The sequence below is a fragment of the Emys orbicularis genome, chromosome 2, assembly GCF_028017835.1.
Source record: "Emys orbicularis isolate rEmyOrb1 chromosome 2, rEmyOrb1.hap1, whole genome shotgun sequence".
NCBI lineage: Eukaryota > Metazoa > Chordata > Testudines > Emydidae > Emys > Emys orbicularis.
The window spans coordinates 32242414-32251666 of NC_088684.1; the positions used below are offsets into that span (position 1 = coordinate 32242414).

Consider the following 9253-nt stretch of genomic DNA (forward strand, 5'->3'; position numbering starts at 1 on the left):
CTGGATGACAGGGGATAGATCACTCAATAATTGCCCTGTTCTGTTCATTCCCTCTGAAGCATCTGCCATTGGCCACTGTTGCAAGACAGGACACTGGGCTAGATGGACCATTGGTATGGCCATTATGTTAGATGAAATTACTAAGGTAGATGCACAACTGGTTAAAAGACCATGCTCAAAAAGTAATCAATGCTTTGCTGTCAAACTGGGAGGATGTATCTAGTGCGGTCTTGTAGGGGTCAGTCCTGGGTCTGGTACTATTCAATATTTTCATTAATGACTTGGATGATGGAGTGGAGAGAATGCTTATAAAATTTGAAGATGACAGTAAACAGGGTTTCAAGCACTTTGGAGGACAGGATTAAATTCAAAATGGCCTGAATAAATTGGATAATTGGGCTGTAATCAACAAGATGAAATTCAACAAAGACAAGTGCAAAGTACTATAATTAGGGAGGAAAAAGATCCACTGCTGAAATAAAAGAGGGGGAATAACTGGCTAGGCAGAAAAGGCTCTGGTGGTTATAGTGGATCACAAATTGAACACAAGTCAACAACATGATGCAGTTGCAAAAAAGGTTAATATTCTGGAGGTGTATTAACAAGAGTGCCATATGTAAGACATGGGAGGTAATTATTCAACTCTGCTCGGTTCTGGTAAGGCCTCAGCTGGAGTACTGTGTCCAGTATTTGGCACCACACTAAGGAAGTTGGTTATGTTTAGTCTTGAGGGGAAAAAAAGACTGAGGGGCAAAACTAATAGCATTCAAGTATGTTAAAGGCTCTTCCAAAAAGGATGGTGATCAATTGTTCTCCATGTCCACTGACGGTAGGACAAGAAGTAATTAGCTTAATCTGTAACAAGGGAGATTTGGGTTAAATATTAGGAAAATCTTTCTAACTTTAAGCATAGTTAAGCACTGGAATAGGCTTACAAGGGAGGTTGTGGAATCAAAACATTGAAGGTTTCTGAGCATTGTTTGGACAAACACCCATCAGGGATGGTCTACCTTGGTCATGCCTCAGCATAGAGAGTTGGACTAAATGACCTCTCGCAATCCCTTCCAGCCCTACAGTTCTATGATTATACAAAAATATAGTATCAGACACCTGACCCAGAAGCCACATTATATCACTTCCTAGACACCACCGTACAAATAAGCGATGGCCACGTTAACACCACCCTATACCGAAAACCCACCGACCGCTACGCCTACCTTCATGCCTCCAGCTTCCACCCCAGACACACCACACGATCCATCGTCTACAGCCAAGCACTGAGGTACAATCGCATCTGCTCCAACCCCTCTGACAGAGACCAACACCTACAAGATCTTCACCAAGCATTCTCAAAACTACGATACTCACACAAGGAAATAAAGAAACAAATCAACAGAGCCAGACGTGTACCCAGAAGCCTCCTGCTACAAGACAGGCCCCAAAAAGAAACCAACAGAACTCCACTGGCCATCACCTACAGTCCTCAGCTTAAACCTCTCCAACGCATCATCAGTGATCTACAACCCATCCTGGACAATGATCCCTCACTTTCACAGACCTTGGGAGGCAGGCCAGTCCTCGCCCACAGACAACCCGCCAACCTTAAGCATATTCTAACCAGCAACCACGCACCGCACCATAACAACTCTAACTCAGGAACCAACCCATGCAACAAACCTCGATGCCAACTCTGCCCACATATCTACACCAGCAACACCATCACAGGACCTAACCAGATCAGCTACAACATCACCGGCTCATTCACCTGCATGTCCACCAATGTTATATATGCCATCATATGCCAGCAATGCCCCTCTGCTATGTACATTGGCCAAACTGGACAGTCACTACGCAAGAGGATAAATGGACACAAGTCAGATATCAGGAATGGCAATATACAAAAACCTGTAGGAGAACACTTCAATCTCCCTGGCCACACAATAGCAGATGTAAAGGTAGCCATCTTACAGCAAAAAAACTTCAGGACCAGACTCCAAAGAGAAACTGCTGAGCTCCAGTTCATTTGCAAATTTGACACCATCAGATCAGGATTAAACAAAGACTGTGAATGGCTATCCAGCTACAGAAGCAGTTTCTCCTCCCTTGGTGTTCACACCTCAACTGCTAGCAGAGCACCTCACCCTCCCTAATTGAACTAACCTCGTTATCTCCATACTGATTTATACCTGCCTCTGGAGATTTCCATTACTTGCATCTGAAGAAGTGAGGTTCTTACCCACGAAAGCTTATGCTCCCAATACTTCTGTTAGTCTTAAAGGTGCCACAGGACCCTCTGTTGCTTTTTACAGATTCAGACTAACACGGCTACCCCTCTGATACTTGACATTATATCACTTGAGCTCTGTGGCCCATATCCAGACCCTCCAGAATCAAAGCCTTCTTTAAACCAATAAATATATTAAGTTCTCCAGTTGACATGGTGGGAAGGAAACCTGTGAAACAGGAAATGATTGTACACGGAAGAATGACTGTCTTCCTAAATCGGCAGAGACAGCCTGAAACAAAAGCTGCAAGAGGGGTGGTCCCTTCTATCCCCCTTTATTTAACTGGGGTGTAAAGTCTGCACCCTCGTCATTACTGTAGTTTACAAGTCAACATTCACTATGCAACAACTAATACCAGAGTTTGCGGGTGGCACAGGGAAGGAGACCGGAACAAAGCCCAAGACACTCAATAACAAACGGTGGTGGCAACTAAACACCTCGAGATCACATGCTTCCTTATCTCTCCGCACAAGACCCCTGGCTACGCCAGTTGGAGCCCTGCTGTGGGCCAGGGACCTAAGCACACCCACTAGTCCATGGGCTGTGCTTGGCACCGGGGTCCAGCCTGTTCCCCGGGCTGTGCCGGGCTGGCACTAGGGATGCTGAGCAGGTGTGTGTGTGGGGGGGACTCCCAGCCCAACAAATGGCACGTTCACCGCTACATCGAGCTGCCTAAGGGCAGCAGCCGTTAAGAGGAGGAGCTAGTAAGGGACCAGCAACCCCCCCCTCCGGAAGAGACAGGCCTAGGGGCTGAACGGGGCACGCGAACCGTGCGCCCCAGCCACCGGACCCGGAAGAAGAGCCCGAGGCAGCGAGTGAGCGACGGTCACGGAACCGGGGGGGGGGCTGCGCGCGCAGCACGTTCTCTAACTCACCTGCCCAGAAGGGAGGGGGCTCCGGAGGGCGCAAGGCAGCTCGAGCCAAGGGTGGCGCGCGCTGCCGCACCCAGAGCCGCTTCCCTCTCCAAGCGCGAGCGCCCTTCATTCAAAGCTAGGCGCGCGCTTCAGCGCCGCTACCATGGCCCCCCGTGCCCGCCACCTCGGCCTCCTGTCACCGAGAGACTGTCCCGCCCCTTCCGACCACGCCCCTTCCCCAGCCTCCTCCAACCGGCGCGAGCTGAAGGCGGGGACACTGCGCGGCGAAGGGGGCGGGGCAGGAGATGGTATTGGAGGACCCCTGGCCTGAGGCCCTAACTCACCCTGGGCAGCTCACGAGCTGCCTGACACGCACCGCCTGGGGACGACAGGCGCGTGCCGCCGCCATGCGCGCCCCACGTGGGGAGGCATAGGGGCGGGTCGAGCTTGGACCTGCTCTCGCTGCGTCCCAGTGGCAGGCTGGGAGCGGAGCCAGCCGGGCCGGGCTCTAGGCGCGCCGTGGAGCAGCCTCTTTATCGCCAAGTGGCTGCTACGTAACGAGGCTGGTGGAGGGGTCGGAGGCTGGAAGTGGCCGCGCGAGCGCTGCTCCCCCAGGGCGCGTCGAGGAGGGACCCGGCGTTCAGCCCAGTTCGCTCTTGTGCCGGGCCCTGCGCTACCCGTCACCGCCCGCGCCGGGCTTGGCCGCCACGGCTGCGCGGAGCTGAGCTGTCCCGTGTGAACTGTGCTAGTTCGAGCAGCGCAGCTCATCTCCCTCGTGTGAGCGCATCCGTAGTGGTGCTGGGCCCGGGGTCGCTCGTTGCCCTCTGTTTAAGGAAACTGGCTGCTGCCCCCGCTCTGGGAATTGAACAACTTTGACTTGGGGTGTAATTTTAGATTTCTTCTTTACGTTTGTAAGCGAGAGAGAGCGGTGTGTAAACTTACATGAAAATCGAGGCATGTTCCCAGGCTGCCTGCTAGCCGTTTCCCATTAATAGGAATAAACATGAAGACACTAAAAATTACGCTAGTCAGAAACCTAAATTTCTGCAGTAGATGCCTTTAACGGGCTCATCTCATCCAGCATTAGAGCTTGCTGCGGTCTCAGTGTCCTCACTCACGGATCTCAGATCCATCCCATCTACTTGTGCAAGTCACAAATATCCTGTCCCTGATCTAGGGTATTAAAACAAAGTTCAACAAAACAGATGTTCCACAACCTGACTGAGTCTTGTGTTCAATCAACGCCACTGTCACAGGACACCATAGTCTGTTGCAAGTACTCAAACTTTTTTTTTCTGCGGACCACTTGAAAATTGCCGAGGGTCTCAGCAAACCACTTAATGATCTTTCCAAATGTTTGTACTGTTAGCTAACTATTGTAACTACTCTGCGCTGGTTAGGCCTCAACTGGAGTATTGTGTCCAGTTCTGGGCACCGCATTTCAAGAAAGATGTGGAGAAATTGGAGAGGGTCCAGAGAAGAGCAACAAGAATGATGAAATGTCTTGAGAACATGACCTATGAAGGAAGGCTGAAAGAATTGGGTTTGTTTAGTTTGGAAAAGAGAAGACTGAGAGGGGACATGATAGCAGTTTTCAGGTATCTAAAAGGGTGTCATAAGGAGGAGGGAGAAAACTTGTTCACCTTAGCCTCTAAGGATAGAGCAAGAAGCAATGGGCTTAAACTGCAGCAAGGGAGGTCTAGGTTGGACATTAGGAAAAAGTTCCTAACTGTCAGGGTGGTTAAACACTGGAATAAATTGCCTAGGAAGGTTGTGGAATCTCCATCTCTGGAGATATTTAAGAGTAGGTTAGATAAATGTCTATCCGGGATGGTCTAGACAGTATTTGGTCCTGCCATGAGGGCAGCAGTAGGGTCCACAAGGACAGTTAGCCAGTGGCACTTACACTCCTGCTTTTAGCGTACTAATTCTCTGTCTAGACAAGCCCTTAGAATAATCACTAACATCCATTGTTCCTGAGACAAGCTACCAGGGCAACTTTGTGAGAAATCTAAAGAGTACGGAGATCTTCTACTAGAATCTGAACTCGAACAAGGGTAGAGGCGTACATGTAGAAGGTTGCTTTTAAAAAAAGGTCCCTTTAAAAACTCTTAATATAGAAAAAGCTACATGACCTACAATCTAGCTTTCTGTCTTGGGAAACAGAAATAAGGGGGGGAAAGATCATGCTTTTATACTGATCTGTAGGAAACTGAGAAATAAAGTGGGCATGCTAACTGAGTGGCAAAACAGCAAGCATGGCACATTAGGAATTATTGGCATTATGGGCATAGCCAGTGACACTTGTTAGGAGTGTACAGCCACTTAATGAACATTATAATCTGTGTATACACATAATGGGAAATAATTCACTTTGAGGATAAATCAACACTTTAAATACATGCAAACACCCAAATATTTTATAAATACATAGGCTCACCTTCACATTTTAAAACACAGAACTGTCTGAGATTGTCATATTAATGATGAAAAATCCAGGAAGTTTTGACAAATCTGTAATATCAAATAACTACCATCATTAATTAAAAAAAAAATTCATGCAATTTCAAATGTAACATCTGTATTTCTAGAAGGAAAAAAATAGGTAAAGATGAGGAAAATCTATTAGTATCTACAAAGAATCATCTGTTCAAAAACACCAGTAACATGCTGTTTTTAAAAAGGAGAGTTCCTTTAGATCATTTGGTGAATAATAGTGGTGGAAGTCTTCCCAAAGTGAAGTCTTCTGATGTTTCCAAAGCCTTATGTCTCTCATTGCTATAGCAACTGTACTACAATTGCAATAAGCAACTCAAGTTCATCAGGGAATGAACTGGACAATGCCAATTAAAATACCTACACTGTCCCTTTGCAGGATTTCTAATGCTTTGTGCAGTGCCATTTTTACATGTCTAAAGCAATAGGACTTTATCACTTAATTCAGAAAATTGTCCCACAGCCACTGGCAGAAAGTTGTTCGGTTTTTGTTTGTTTTGCTGACATTCAGATTCAAATTTACTTTCAGTAACTTCATTCCATTTCTCATAGCTATAAAGCCTGTATCTCCCAGATCAGGACCCCCTTGTTATCAGTCCGCACATCCCCCTGGACCAGGGACCAAGCGGCACCTTTGGGGGGACATAGTGCTTCTCTTCTGCCTTCGTGGAGGTAGGCGGAATGGAAGAGGGGGCCTGCCACATAGACTTGGCAATTTTAAGGACCCCTGGGTGGATGGGCAATACGACACGGGCTGGGGTGGAGGAGGGTATAACATTAAAGAGGTTGTTGGACTCCTCGGCTAGCTCCTCAACCTCCAAGTTCAGTTTGGCAGCCACCCTTTTGAGGACATGGGGGGGGGGGGGACGACTGCTTGTTTGTGAGAGGCTCGACCCCGCTTCGTCTGGAGACGAAGATGACTGCACAACAGGGGATGGGTGGCTTCCCCTTGCTCGTCCAGAGACAGCTCCTTGGGCATTGGGGCCCACTGTGTCACCCGCGTTGGATTTAGCACCGTGCTCAGAGTTGGATGCTGGCTGTGCCGGGGGCAACTTGTCCAATGTTGCCTGGGAAGAACAGTGGGAGTACGGGACCGGCATAATAGGTAGACCCCATGGGTTCCAGTACTGCCGAGAGGGCCATTGCCCCTGCTTCCATGCTGCTGCTATTCGCCTTTTATAGGCCAAGGGCTGAACTCCCCTTCAGGCTCGGACCATTGCCCTGCCGGTAACCAGGGCAGAGCCGTAGATGCCTGAGTCTGCCGACTGACCCTAATAGATGACTGTTAAGGAGAGGGCGAGGACCGATGCCTGCCCGAAGAGCAGTACTGGGGAGCTGGAAACTGGTGCTGCGACCGGAAAGGATCCCACACTGGGGAGAGGGATTGATGCCTGGGAGACCGCATAGGCGATGATCTATGCCGTGGCGAACTCTGGTGGGAGGCCTGACAGTACCATGGGTACAGGGATCGGGATCGCAACTTAGGTGTCCCGTGCCTTGCAGGTGGAGACCTTGGCATCAGGGACCTGTGTCTTCTAATCGGGGACCAAGGCTACGGTGCCGGGGTCCGGGGCCGCGGTGATGGGGACCAACGCCTGCGGTCCGAGGATCAGGGACACCACTGCTTTACGGGCCGGGCTCATAACGAGCTTGCCCATAGATGCTGGGGCCTTGGCCGGATCCATTGCCTGGCTTGGTGTCTGCGGTGCCGGTTGGCCTACTTGCTCTTTGGCTGCTGGGCCAGCTTCGGGCACAGATGACCCTACTAGGGGCCGAGACCCCCTGCCGCTCCCAGGAGTTGGAGATGGGTCCCTGGCTGGACTAGGGGGGCTGACCGCAGCGGTACCCCCGAGCAGCTCCGGGGCAGGCATGTGGCCTGACATAGGTCCTCTGCCCGAAGCCTCCTTTTTCTGCAGTGCTGGCAGGCCTGTCGACTTTTGAGTGCTTCTTAGGCACCAGGGAGGAGGAATGGTGCGGGGAGGGTTCTGGTGCCAGTGGTGCGCTGCGTGCCGACGCACCAGGCGTGCAGTCCGACCGAGAGGGCAACAAGGTAGAACAAAGCGCAGTCTCCATGAGGAGGGCCCTCAAGCAGATATCCCGCTCTTTGTGAGTTTGAGGGGAAAAGTTTTTGCAGATCCTGCACTTATCTTTTCTGTGGGACTTCCCCAGACTTTAAACAGCTCTCGTGGGGGTCACTAATGGGCATCGGCCGGCTGCACGATGAACATGGCTTAAAGCCTGGGGAATGGGGCATGCCCCGCTCCAAGGCAAAGTCCCAGCCGGAACTCTCCTAAACAACTACTCTAACACTTAACTTAAAGGTCTAACTAAGTACCTATCAACTAACAACAAAGGAGACAGAACAATGGACTGTAAGAACTGCTAATGCTCTTGCGATGCAAGACAAGGTGCTCCGACTAAACGTCACAGGTGGTAAGAAGGAACTGAGAGGATGTAGGGTTGGCAGCTCCTCATATACCAGCACATGAGTGCAGCACTCAAGAGGACACTACACCCGACCCCATGGGTACCGCTAAGGCAAAAATTTCCGACTGTGTACGTGGGCACGCACACACCTTAAATGGACATGAGCAAGCACTTGAAAAAGAATAAGTGCTTAACTCCGATTACTTTTTTTTTCTGGACAGCACTTTTAAGTCATCACATATCTGTATATTACCAGATCATTAAAGTGCCAGTTGTGATGGAAAGGACACTAGGAACTGTATTGAGTCTATTACTTAATTTCACGTATCAGCTGCTGAATATCTAAAATGGTTGCTACTCTCTGGGATCCAGATGTTTCCATAGCCCTTACCCATTCAGCCCCAAAGGCGTCCAAACCCCATGTTTTAGGATTTTTAAAAATATATGCAGAAATCTAAAAGTGTTTCATTACACTACATAGCAAAGTTATTTTGTGAGTAACTGAACCTAATACTATCAAGTTGCATGACAAGGAGCAAATTATAATGAATCCTGTAGTACACTGTCAGATATTGGCTGACTGGAGCAAAGATGAAGAAACTTTGAGTTGGCAAAACAATTTCTATGAACAAAAAATGACATTTAGCATTCTATTACATATCTACAATTTATACAATTGTAGGAAGTAGCTACCATTTGTTTACTTTCCCTTATTACACATTTGAAATGTGCCCATCACCACAGAGTCTAGTTTGACACACATTCTTTTAAAACAAAACCTCAATGGTATTTCATATTTAACAGCTAATCCTACTAGGACACCATTGTTGCTGGTTGCTTTATCATTTGGTTTTCAGTATAGCATTTTAGAGTTTCTCTGATATAATCCAACACACATTTAGCAGTGACTTGAATGACAAGAATTCCTTTTTCCAGTTCTCAGATTCACGTGGCTTCTCTTTATAAAAAGGAATTTGATCAACTGCCTCATTCATCTCCTGATTGCTCCTCCTCCATTCACTCCTGCCTATCTGATTATCTCCTGAGTGCACTACTAACTCAAACTGAACATGGCAAAAGCCAAACACTTCTTCCCTCCTGCAAGCCCTCCGCACCATCATCCTTGCTCATGGTCATTTTAGTGTTTTATTATTGTAATTTTTCTCTGCACTGATTTCCATGCCATATTTT

General features: G+C 48.5%; 1 protein-coding gene across 3 annotated transcripts in view; it reads right to left on the reverse strand.

The window, feature by feature from the left end:
- The window catches only part of EBAG9 (estrogen receptor binding site associated antigen 9), a 48005-nt gene extending 44666 nt beyond the window's left edge, over window positions 1-3339 (reverse strand). For all 3 annotated transcript variants that reach the window (XM_065398535.1, XM_065398533.1, XM_065398534.1), the window contains exon 1: window positions 3161-3339. The gene's annotated coding sequence lies outside the window, so the exon portion shown is untranslated. The remainder of the gene's footprint in view (window positions 1-3160) is intronic.
- Between the last annotated feature and the right edge of the window lie 5914 nt (window positions 3340-9253).